Genomic DNA, 10052 nt, shown 5'->3' with positions numbered 1-10052 from the left:
AAGGGAGGAACTGGAGGCAGGGACTCTGGAGACAGGCTGGGGAGTATCGCCGTCCAAGGGAGCAACTGGAGGCAGCTAAAGCAGAGCGGCAACGATATGACGAGGCAAGTCAGCGAAGCAGGCATGAAGACAAGCTTCAGGGCTCTGGTTTTTTCTGTATACCAGGGACCTAGTCATATTGCTCTAGCCCCAACTTCTCTCCTAGACTTTCGTCAACAGTCAACTTTTACCGTTAGACCCGATGATGTGTTTCTGCACATGAGATTAGCTATCCAACTTTGCCTAATGGTGCTTTCAAGACAACTGGGGAAAAAAACGAGTTGAGTTGGATGACTGTTCAAAACAATTTTTCCCCTCAAGTTCCCAATTGTCCAAAAGTTGGAAGTTGAAGATTTCAGAGTTCCCAGTTGTTTTGAATGTGGCAACGGCTAGCTAAACTCATGCACAGAAACAGTCATCTCGCACCGAATTGCGAATGTATGGGCCGACAAATCAAAGGCACTCCGATATACAGTATAAAGTTGTTTTTAACAACAACTAAAAAAGTGTCAGTTTGTCACTTTCACTAGGTTGGAGTAATAACATGTTCAACTACTTAAGGCATTTGACATTGCACCTGACTTTAAAGGCGAGTTGAGACTCACTGATATTCAAATGACCTTGCTTCCTAAATAACTACTCAATATTATTTGTAGATCAGTCAGTCACACGCCAATTGGCTCAAATCTAGGTTATGCATTTACATTTTCAGATTATTTTTTTTACTTCTCTCAATGGGCTTGCTCGACATTACAGCCAACATTGCAGGCGACTGACGATCTACATATAACTTTGGATCATAAATAAATATTAATTATTATTTGTAGATCGATCCTTCAGTCATTTGCCCACAATGCATCATGTATTTGATGCTCTCAAACACGGCTATTGACTTCCCAAACCTCAGCCTGGTCTGCTTGGTCTGTTTCACAAGCGTTCCCGGAAGTTTCGTGACTTTTCGCCTCTGGGTTTAGAAACTCTCTGGTAGTCGCGTGGTAAATAAAATAAAATAGAAAACACTGCTCGATCAAAACCATCTAACCTATAGAGCCCAACAGAGAAGGTGTCATAAAACCTAGCGGTCAAACAGGGAAATTGTTCCAATCGTTTTTCCCATAGGAAATGTTAGAAACACTTAAAACAAGGGCTGTGTTTTGTGTAGGCTCTACTCTGATTCGAAAATACTAATGAGCATCAAAGTAGGCATCATGCAAGACTACAAATCCCTGCCAGCTCCTGCATGTTAGCTCTTGCTGACACCTTTGCTAACAGGTATCAGGTGTCAATTTAAAGCATGCACAATACAGTTCATAGAATTGTCAATTCAAAGACATTTAGTCAATTTATTCATTACTAAATTTAGCTAACATTAGTGAATCCAGAGATTACCTTTGCCTAGTGTACACAAAACACAGCTTTTATTTAATGTTTCTAAAATCCCCTATGGAAAAAAATGAATGGTGGAAAAACGATTGGAACCATTTCCTTGTTTGACTGCTAGAGCCTGTTCCACACACCCACAACTTTTCACACGCTCACTATTTTCTGTTCCACACACCCACTCACCCACACTCTGGCTGCTGCTACCAGCCTTCTCTTCTTTATAAACTCAATGCTTCACTGTTTACACAAATGGTACAGTATATAAACCCTGTATTGCTGATGCTATGTATTGGCCATTGAGAGGCTTTGAACCCACATGTCGGCCATATTGGGACTCCCCATAGGAATGAATGGAATTCTACAGTATTTCAATTAAATGTTTCAATGACAAAATTACATGTATTTAAGTTTTTTTTTTGTAGTGGGGCCAGTAACATTACTAATGTCAAAAAATGTTAAGAAAATGTTTTGATGTATTTTATTTTTATGTTTAGCTCACATAATATGTCAAAGTATTGTAACGACCCTGGGTTTATAAGCCGGAAATCGACCCTGCCGCACGAGCACACTTTTGCGGCAGAGTCGATAGCGCGCCGGACCTCGGGCTAGAAGGTCGAGGGTTCGAGACCTGCTCCCTGCTGTTTTCATTACAGTATGCATTAAGGTGTCTATAATATAATACACATGGTATAAAACAAATGTAGACATTAATAAATGCATTTCTATAGCTTCCAAAATATTATTTACAACGGTGAGGGGAGTGCCAAGATGGAGGCACTACAGCTTCAACATAGCACCCCCTATTTGTCATCTAGTGTGTATATAAATGCTTTTACAGCAAGGGGCCAGGGTTTCAGTCTCGAAGCAAGCACAGTTTCGACTGATCCTATAGTTTTGCTTTGGTACTGCCGTTTAACTGATGCCCGGCCCAGAAAGACAATTTCCATAGAGAAGTCAGATTATTATTATTTAAAAAATATATATATATTTTAATTTTATTAACAACAAATCAATACATAAAGCACATGAGGGAACACAAGCATACATAGATTACAAACAATAGACAATCGAGCTAGGGGCGGGGCTAGGGGCGGGGCTGGGGGTGGGGCTAGGGGTACAATATCACATTACAATTACACAGGGACCTTAAGGGACATGCATATACTTACAATTCTAACAGCTTTTTTGTTAGTAGAGCATTTAACCGTCTTAAAATACAGTTCAATTTCTTTTTGTAGGGTACGAAAATGTGGTTTTCTGTTTGTAAATTTACATTTGTGTATATGAAATTTGGCCAAAAGAATAATGAAATTAATTACATAAAAATGATTCCGCTTATTTCTATTGTATGTAAAGAATCCAAACAGTAGATCTCTCCACAATAGTGTAAAATCTTCATAAATGTGTTCAATTATAAACCTACTGCTGTCTTGCCACAGTTTTCTTACATGCATACAATGCCAAAAAAGATGCACAACTGTTTCTGGGTGGTCATTACAAAAGGAGCAGTTTGAGTTGATGTTTTCCTTAAACTTCTTCATATAGTGGTTGGCAGGATAATATTTATGAATAATTTTAAAGGAAACTTCCTTAATTTTGTTAACAAGTAGGTATGTGTGTGGCAACATCCAAACTTTTTTCCAACAGATATTATCAATAAATCCATTCCAATAAGGAATGACAAGGTATAGATACAACATCCTGCTGAAACAAGGATTGTATCGCTCTGTTGTTGAATGGACCAAAAGAGAAACAAATCTTTCCTACTGATGAGTCAACAGGGTCAATAGAAGGTAGACTCTGAGGGTCAGGTCTTGACATGTTCCTGAATAACATAGCAACACCTGAGGGAATGGCATCTAAAACAATTGCAAAATCTTTAGGTGTTACAGGGACCTTGTAAAGTGATAAGAATTCTTTATAACTGAGTAAAAGACCCTCTGCATTTACCAGTTGGCTCACCAATAGGATATTATTTCTGAACCAATATTCTAAAAACAGAGAGGTATTTTTATACAATAAAGATGGTCTGGAGAAGAGAGGAGGGTCCCAGAGCCCCATTATTCCATATATAATATCTGTGTGGAGAAAAATTGTGTTTATAAATTAAGGACCATGACAAGAAAACCTGCCGATGAAAAGCAGAACGTTTCACTGGAACTTTGTCAATATTATAATTGCAAAACAACATGAAGTTAAGGCCACCAAAAGTAGAGAAGACATGAGGAATAAAATTCCAGACAGAAGTGGGTCTTCTTAGGAATTGTTTTATCCAATTGATCTTGAAAGTATTATTTAAAGTAGTAAAATCCAGAAAATTCAGTCCACCATTCTCATAAGTGTTCATTACAACAGTTTTCCTAATGTAATGGGTGAGAAGTCAGATTTGGATCATTCCTAATAACACACTTTAGTCATCACCTTTGTGTGCAAAACATAAATTAAATGATTCAAATAATTGCTGCGAAGCAGATGATTTTTATTTATTTAATGACAGTTAGGAGGATATTAACATTTTATATTCAACCAATGTTTGCCATGTTTTTGGATCCGAGGGAACACTTTAGGTGTTACAGGGACCTTGTAAAGTGATAAGAATTCTTTATAACTGAGTAAAAGACCCTCTGCATTTACCAGTTGGCTCACCAATAGGATATTAGAACCAATATTCTAAAAACAGAGAGGTATTTTTATACAATATATCCCCATTATTCCATATATAATATCTGTGTGGAGAAAATTGTGTTTATAAATTAAGGACCATGACAAGAAAAAGAACGTTTCACTGGAACTTTGTCAATATAATTGCAAAACAACATAGAAGACAGGAATTGTTTTATCCAATTGATCTTGAAAGTATTATTTAAAGTAGTAAAATCCAGAAATTCAGTCCACCACCATTTCACATAAGTGAGTTCATTACAACACAATTTTAGTTTTCAAAACATAAATTAAATGATTCAAATAATTGCTGCGAAGCAGATGATTTTTATTTATTTAATGACAGTTAGGAGGATATTAACATTTTATATTCAACCAATGTTTGCCATGTTTTTGGATGACGTCATCGCTGCTCCCTGAGTACACATGTGAAGTTGGCATGTATACACCGGCTGCAACCTGGATGTAGACAGTCCATGAATGAACGGCTCTTTTTTAAATTATATTTTGGTTAAAGTAGGGAACCGAATTTCATCGGTCAAATAGCCGTTCATTTGGCTCCCTGATTTGCAATACCGCTAGTACTGCTTTCTGAGTTCAGAACAACGTTTTTCTGCAGATAAGTTACACAGTAACTATCTAAAGAAAGAATAAATGGTGGGGAGAGCACCTCAATCTCGTCCACGCTGATTCTTTTTGTGTGTGTGCGTTTCTGTATTATTATTTTATATTAATTTGGCCAGGTAAAAATGTATTTGTATTTTTTTTCACGATCTGACATCATGGTAGCCCACCTTCTGTGTTTAACATTGGAGATTTGCAATTTTGTTCATTGTTCTAGGTCGATTTTGAAGCATTTTGAACTAAAACCCTGCTCTTTAATGTGAACTAACCAAATGAGCCGGCTCACAGAAAATACTCGAAAGGCTCATCCCTAACGAACTCGAGCGGGAAATACATATTATTTTAGCTGCATTCACCATACAGTGTTAGAAGGCATCGAAACGGCTGCAGGGTGTAAAAAGTGACAACATGCCGTCACGGTCAAGAACGCCTCGGAACTAATTTCACGCTGGGAAGATTTTTAGCACGGACCTTTTTAACATGACACAGGCGACGGTCGATTGACTGATCTACAAATCACCTTGCATCAAATAACAGCTCATTATTTGTTGATCAGTCAGACAAATTACCCATGATACATTGCAGTTTTGATCCTCGCACACGGCTGTTGCATTCATACAGCGCCCAGCTACCGTGCGCAGATCACAGGTAGGTAAAGCCTGCGTAGGTTACTTCATCGAAACGATATTGTTTATTATTGTTATTATTTTTTATTAATGGTGGCATCTTGTCAACCTCTGGGAATCAATAAACAACCGATGTTGTTTGTTTAGCTCAACAAACGGCCTGGACATCGCAAGGTTAGCTGGCTTGCTAACTAACGTGTTAAATTGAGATTGCTAACGTTAGCTAGCTAATGAACGTGTGCTAGTAGCCTACTACGGAGTCTTTAGCTTGTTGGCGTATAAAACCAGCTTGATAAAACACATTCGTATCATATGTATTGTGCCTTTCCAAGAGAGCTAGATGGTAACAAACTGTGACAAACGCCATGGAGTCAGTCAACAACAACAGTCAGATCAGTCAACAACAACAAGTCAGAGAGCCAGATCACAGCCAAGTAACCATTGCATATCAAGTCACGGCGGATATGTCTATTTAGCAGGCATACTATGTGCTGGTACTATAATTGTTCAAACTCCAACACAAATTAACCTCGCAACCATGGCTCAGTACTTAGCAGTAGTTACAGACAATATCCTAACTGAAAGTGAAAGTAGGTCAACAATGGGCGCGACTGTAACTATCTTTAGTGTTTAATGAAGATGGTATTTTCCGGTCGTTGAGTGCCTCAACGCTTGCTCTAAATCTAAACGCATCGCTCGCGTTACGGTTTTGGAAACAAGGAACATGTCGTTGATATTAGCGAGAACTAATAAAAACAAGGTTCAGTTATTGCAGCTTTTTACGGGGTTGGGGTTCCCACACGGCCATATTTTCATATTACAGAGCTTGTTCACGGAAAACAGACGGTAATTAACATCTGCATCTCTGAACACATGTGTGTAAGCGGAAGATGGATGCCACAAATGCGTTGTCACTGAAGTACCGTCTGCTGCAAATGTTAAAACCATGTACAGTAAATATATTTTGCGTTTGTGAAATTATTTTTTGATACAATATGAAAGTAGAGGGCTTCATGAACCTTAAAGCAATTGAGAATTCATTTGTGTTTAGATGGCGTTTTTGGCTGCCAAAGGAGCCTAACGTTACTCCTTAATTGGGCTAGGGTCGACAATTTGATCAAAAACATTTGCCCAGTTCAAAAAGGGCCTATGGTGTCATGTAACTTGGCAAAGTGTTTTCCCTACCAATCTAGCAGACTTTCAATAGGCTATGGACTAGTTAGATACAATAAAGTAGACACTGTGGGTCCTCCCTGGTATTCAAATCAATTTCCTTGTCCTCAAACCCTGCCCATTTTGGGTGGGGTGTCACTCTGTGTCCCGGTCAATCATGTTAAAAAATGTGAGCTAAACAGCCAAGCTGGTGTTGTGTGTCCCTTACAGTGGGGGTCCCCCACATTTAATTTTCCTCGGCCAATAAGAAAAGTAACAAATGGCTAAATCACTAACCTATGCATAGGCTGTGTGTGAGTTTCAAGTTTGGGGAAGCACATTTTCACCATGACAATGCACCTTTATAATAAAGCAGTCCATGCATCATTGCGTTTGCAGACCTATGTAAGATAGCCTACTATTCATACTGTGATGAGTAGATCGGATAGTCATGATTTAGACTAACGCAATCACTGTTTTGCAAAAAATACCATTCAATGCATTGGTTTCAACTGCGGACTGGATTAAACTTGTTTCCTTTTAACGAGTCCGACGAGAAGGATATCCTGCTTTCACTGGAACAGGCCCAGATCCACACCTTTTGTGTGAAGAAAATACGCAGGAAAAGGGGCCACAGATGGGACAGCCTTCTGAGAATCTGTAGCTCGCACTGCCATCAGGTCTTCTTGCTAACGTGCAATCATTGGAAAATAAAGTTGATGCCCTATGATTAAGATTATCCTACCAATGGGACATTCAAAAATTGTAACGGCTTATGTTTTACCGAGATGTGGCTGAACGTCGATACGAACAATATAGAGCTAGCAGTATTTTCCATGCACCGGCAGAACAGAGACACTACCTCTGGTAAGATGAGGGGTGGGGGTGTGTGTCTATTTGTCATAACAGCGTTATCTAATATTAAAGAACTCTTGACATACTGAGGTAGAGTACCGTATGATAAGCTGTAGACCACACTATCTACCAAGTGCTCTCATCTATATTATTTATGGTCGTCTATTTACCACCACAGAACGAAGCTGGCACTAAGACCGCTCTCGACCAACTCTGTAAGGCCATAAGCAAAGAAGAAAATGCTCACCCAGAAGCGGCGTGTCTAGTGGCCGGGGACTTTAACCTGTTTGGGATAGGGGGCAGCATTTTCATGTTTGGATGAAAAGCGTGCCCAGAGTAAAATGCCTGCTATTCAGGCACCGTTACTAATATATGCATATTATTAGTAGATTTGGGTAGAAAACACTGAAGTTTCAAAGACTGTTCACGAGAGAGTTAGCTTGTGTTCCATTGCATTTCTGAAGACAAAGGAAATCTGGTTGGAACATTATTGAAGATTTATGATAAAAACATCCTAAAGATTGATTCTATACATCGTTTGACATGTTTCTACGGACTGTAATATGACAGCTAGATCTACTGTCTCTATTATATAATGACAGACCAGCTAGATCTACTGTCTCAATTATTAGTAAAACTGATTTAAGTTTGCCTGCATTAAGGGATTGGCACCTTGCTTCATTGATATTTGACAGTGTAAGGACTATGCTTTGCATTAAAAATAATTACTGTGGATCAGGGTTGGTTGTATGTTGTTTCCCATCATCACGTGAAAGATGCGTGATAAACGGCTGCCATGTCTTAACCTCTCTGGGATATGTGGGACGCTAGCACCTGGCCAAAAGCCAGTGAAAATGCAGAGCGCCAAATTCAAATAAATTACTATAAAAATCAAACATTCATGAAATCACACATGCAAGACACCAAATTAAAGCTGCACTTGTTGTGAATCTAGCCAACTTGTCAGATGTCAAAAAGGCTTTGGCGAAAGCAAACGATGCTATTAGGCCTAGGCCTAGGGAGGGGTGGGGGGTTGGAGCCTGCCTAGGCCTAGGGAGGGGTGGGGGGTTGGAGCCTGCCTAGGCCTAGGGAGGGGTGGGGGGTTGGAGCCTGCCTAGGCCTAGGGAGGGGTGGGGGGTTGGAGCCTGCCTCCAACCCCCCACCCCTCCCTAGGCCATTGGCAATCAAACATGTCAGATTTCAAAAAGGCTTTTTGGCAAAAGCAAACGATGCTATTATCTGAGGATAGCACCTTCGTAAACAAAGAGAGAGAAGCATATTTCAACCCTGCAGGCGCGACACAAAACGTAGAAATAAAAATATATAATCATGCCTTACCTTTGACGAGCTTCTTGTGTTGGCACTCCAATATGTCCCATAAACATCACAAATGGTCCTTTTTGTTTGATTAATTCCGTCTATATATCCAAAATGTTTCTGGTCACGCGCCTCTATCTAACAGTACACTTCAAGTTACCCTCGTTCTGGATGGCCGTACTTCTTCATTACACAAAGTAAAAATCTTAACCAATTTCTAAAGACTGTTGACATCCAGTGGAAGCTGTCGGAACTGCAAGAAGATCCCTTAGAAATCTGGATTCCCATTGAAAAGAGAATGACCTCAAAAACATCTGAACGGTTTGTCCTCTGGGTTTCGCCTGCTACATAAGTTCTGTTATACTCACAGACATGATTCAAACAGTTTTAGAAACGTCAGAGTGTTTTCTATCCAAATCTACTAATAATATGCATATCTTATCTTCTGGGTGATGAGTAGCAGGCAGTTGAATTTGGGCATGCTTTTCATTCAAAATTCTGAATGCTGCTCCCTATCCTAGAGAAGTTAACAAATGTATTAGATCTGCCATGTCGAATCCTTTCTACATGTAGCAAGCTAGTGACTTCAGCTAACCAGGTATTATTAAAAACCAGTCTCTTTATTCCAAAGGCTCAAAATTGTTATTTTTCCAATAAACATGCCATATTGTAATGTTTTCTGTTCTCAGTTGGTTAAAGTCGTTAGGTGCTGTGACCTTCCTAAAATAGCAGTATCCTGGGCTGGTATGAGGTTACAGCTGTATACTAATGAGAAACACTTATATAAATATCCTGCCAGAATGTGTGCAGTTTGGGGCATGACCAGAAGAGGTGACCCAGGGTACCCTCTGCAGATTTTCAGTAGAACGTGTGTAATTTGGTACAGGAATAGTGGAGTGTCATGACGTTGCCCTCTTTGGGTACAGCGAGCACCACCCCTCTCTCTCTTTCACCCTACACCAGACTCTGTTAGGCAGGTCATACATTCCTGGAGGAGATTCTTCCTCATGGCCAGACAGTCTAGAGAGAGAGTTTTCATAGAGCGAACAAAGTAACTTCTTCCACCTCACAGAACTTGTTGAACTGAACAATATTCATGTTCTGGAGAATGTATAAAAGGTCGGTGAAGTAGCCAGCTACGAACTTGTCCGTTTGGTACAATTTTGTGAAACTCAGAGACAGTACAGCCACATTACCATAACCCTGTTTATACATGAGTCTCAGTTGTGAGGATCACATCAAATTGTTGTATAAAAATGAATGAGTAAAGATTAATGAAAATATTTGTGAAATTATGTAATGTGATTTTTAAACTGTTTAATGAAGGAAACTCCAATTCCCTTTGGAGTTTAACTAAATCAGAGGACCGCCACATGAGCACAGACATTGATCTGG

General features: G+C 39.5%; 1 protein-coding gene across 1 annotated transcript in view; it reads left to right on the top strand.

The window, feature by feature from the left end:
• The first annotated feature begins 5263 nt into the window (after nucleotides 1-5263).
• The window catches only part of nktr (natural killer cell triggering receptor), a 76189-nt gene continuing 71400 nt past the window's right edge, over nucleotides 5264-10052 (top strand). The window contains 1 exon segment of the mRNA XM_065006863.1: nucleotides 5264-5355. The gene's annotated coding sequence lies outside the window, so the exon portion shown is untranslated.

The sequence above is a fragment of the Oncorhynchus nerka genome, linkage group LG22 (assembly GCF_034236695.1).
Source record: "Oncorhynchus nerka isolate Pitt River linkage group LG22, Oner_Uvic_2.0, whole genome shotgun sequence".
In the NCBI taxonomy this organism is placed as follows: Eukaryota; Metazoa; Chordata; class Actinopteri; order Salmoniformes; family Salmonidae; genus Oncorhynchus; species Oncorhynchus nerka.
Note: the sequence above shows the minus strand (reverse complement) of the source record. Positions and strands in the feature narration are given on the sequence as shown.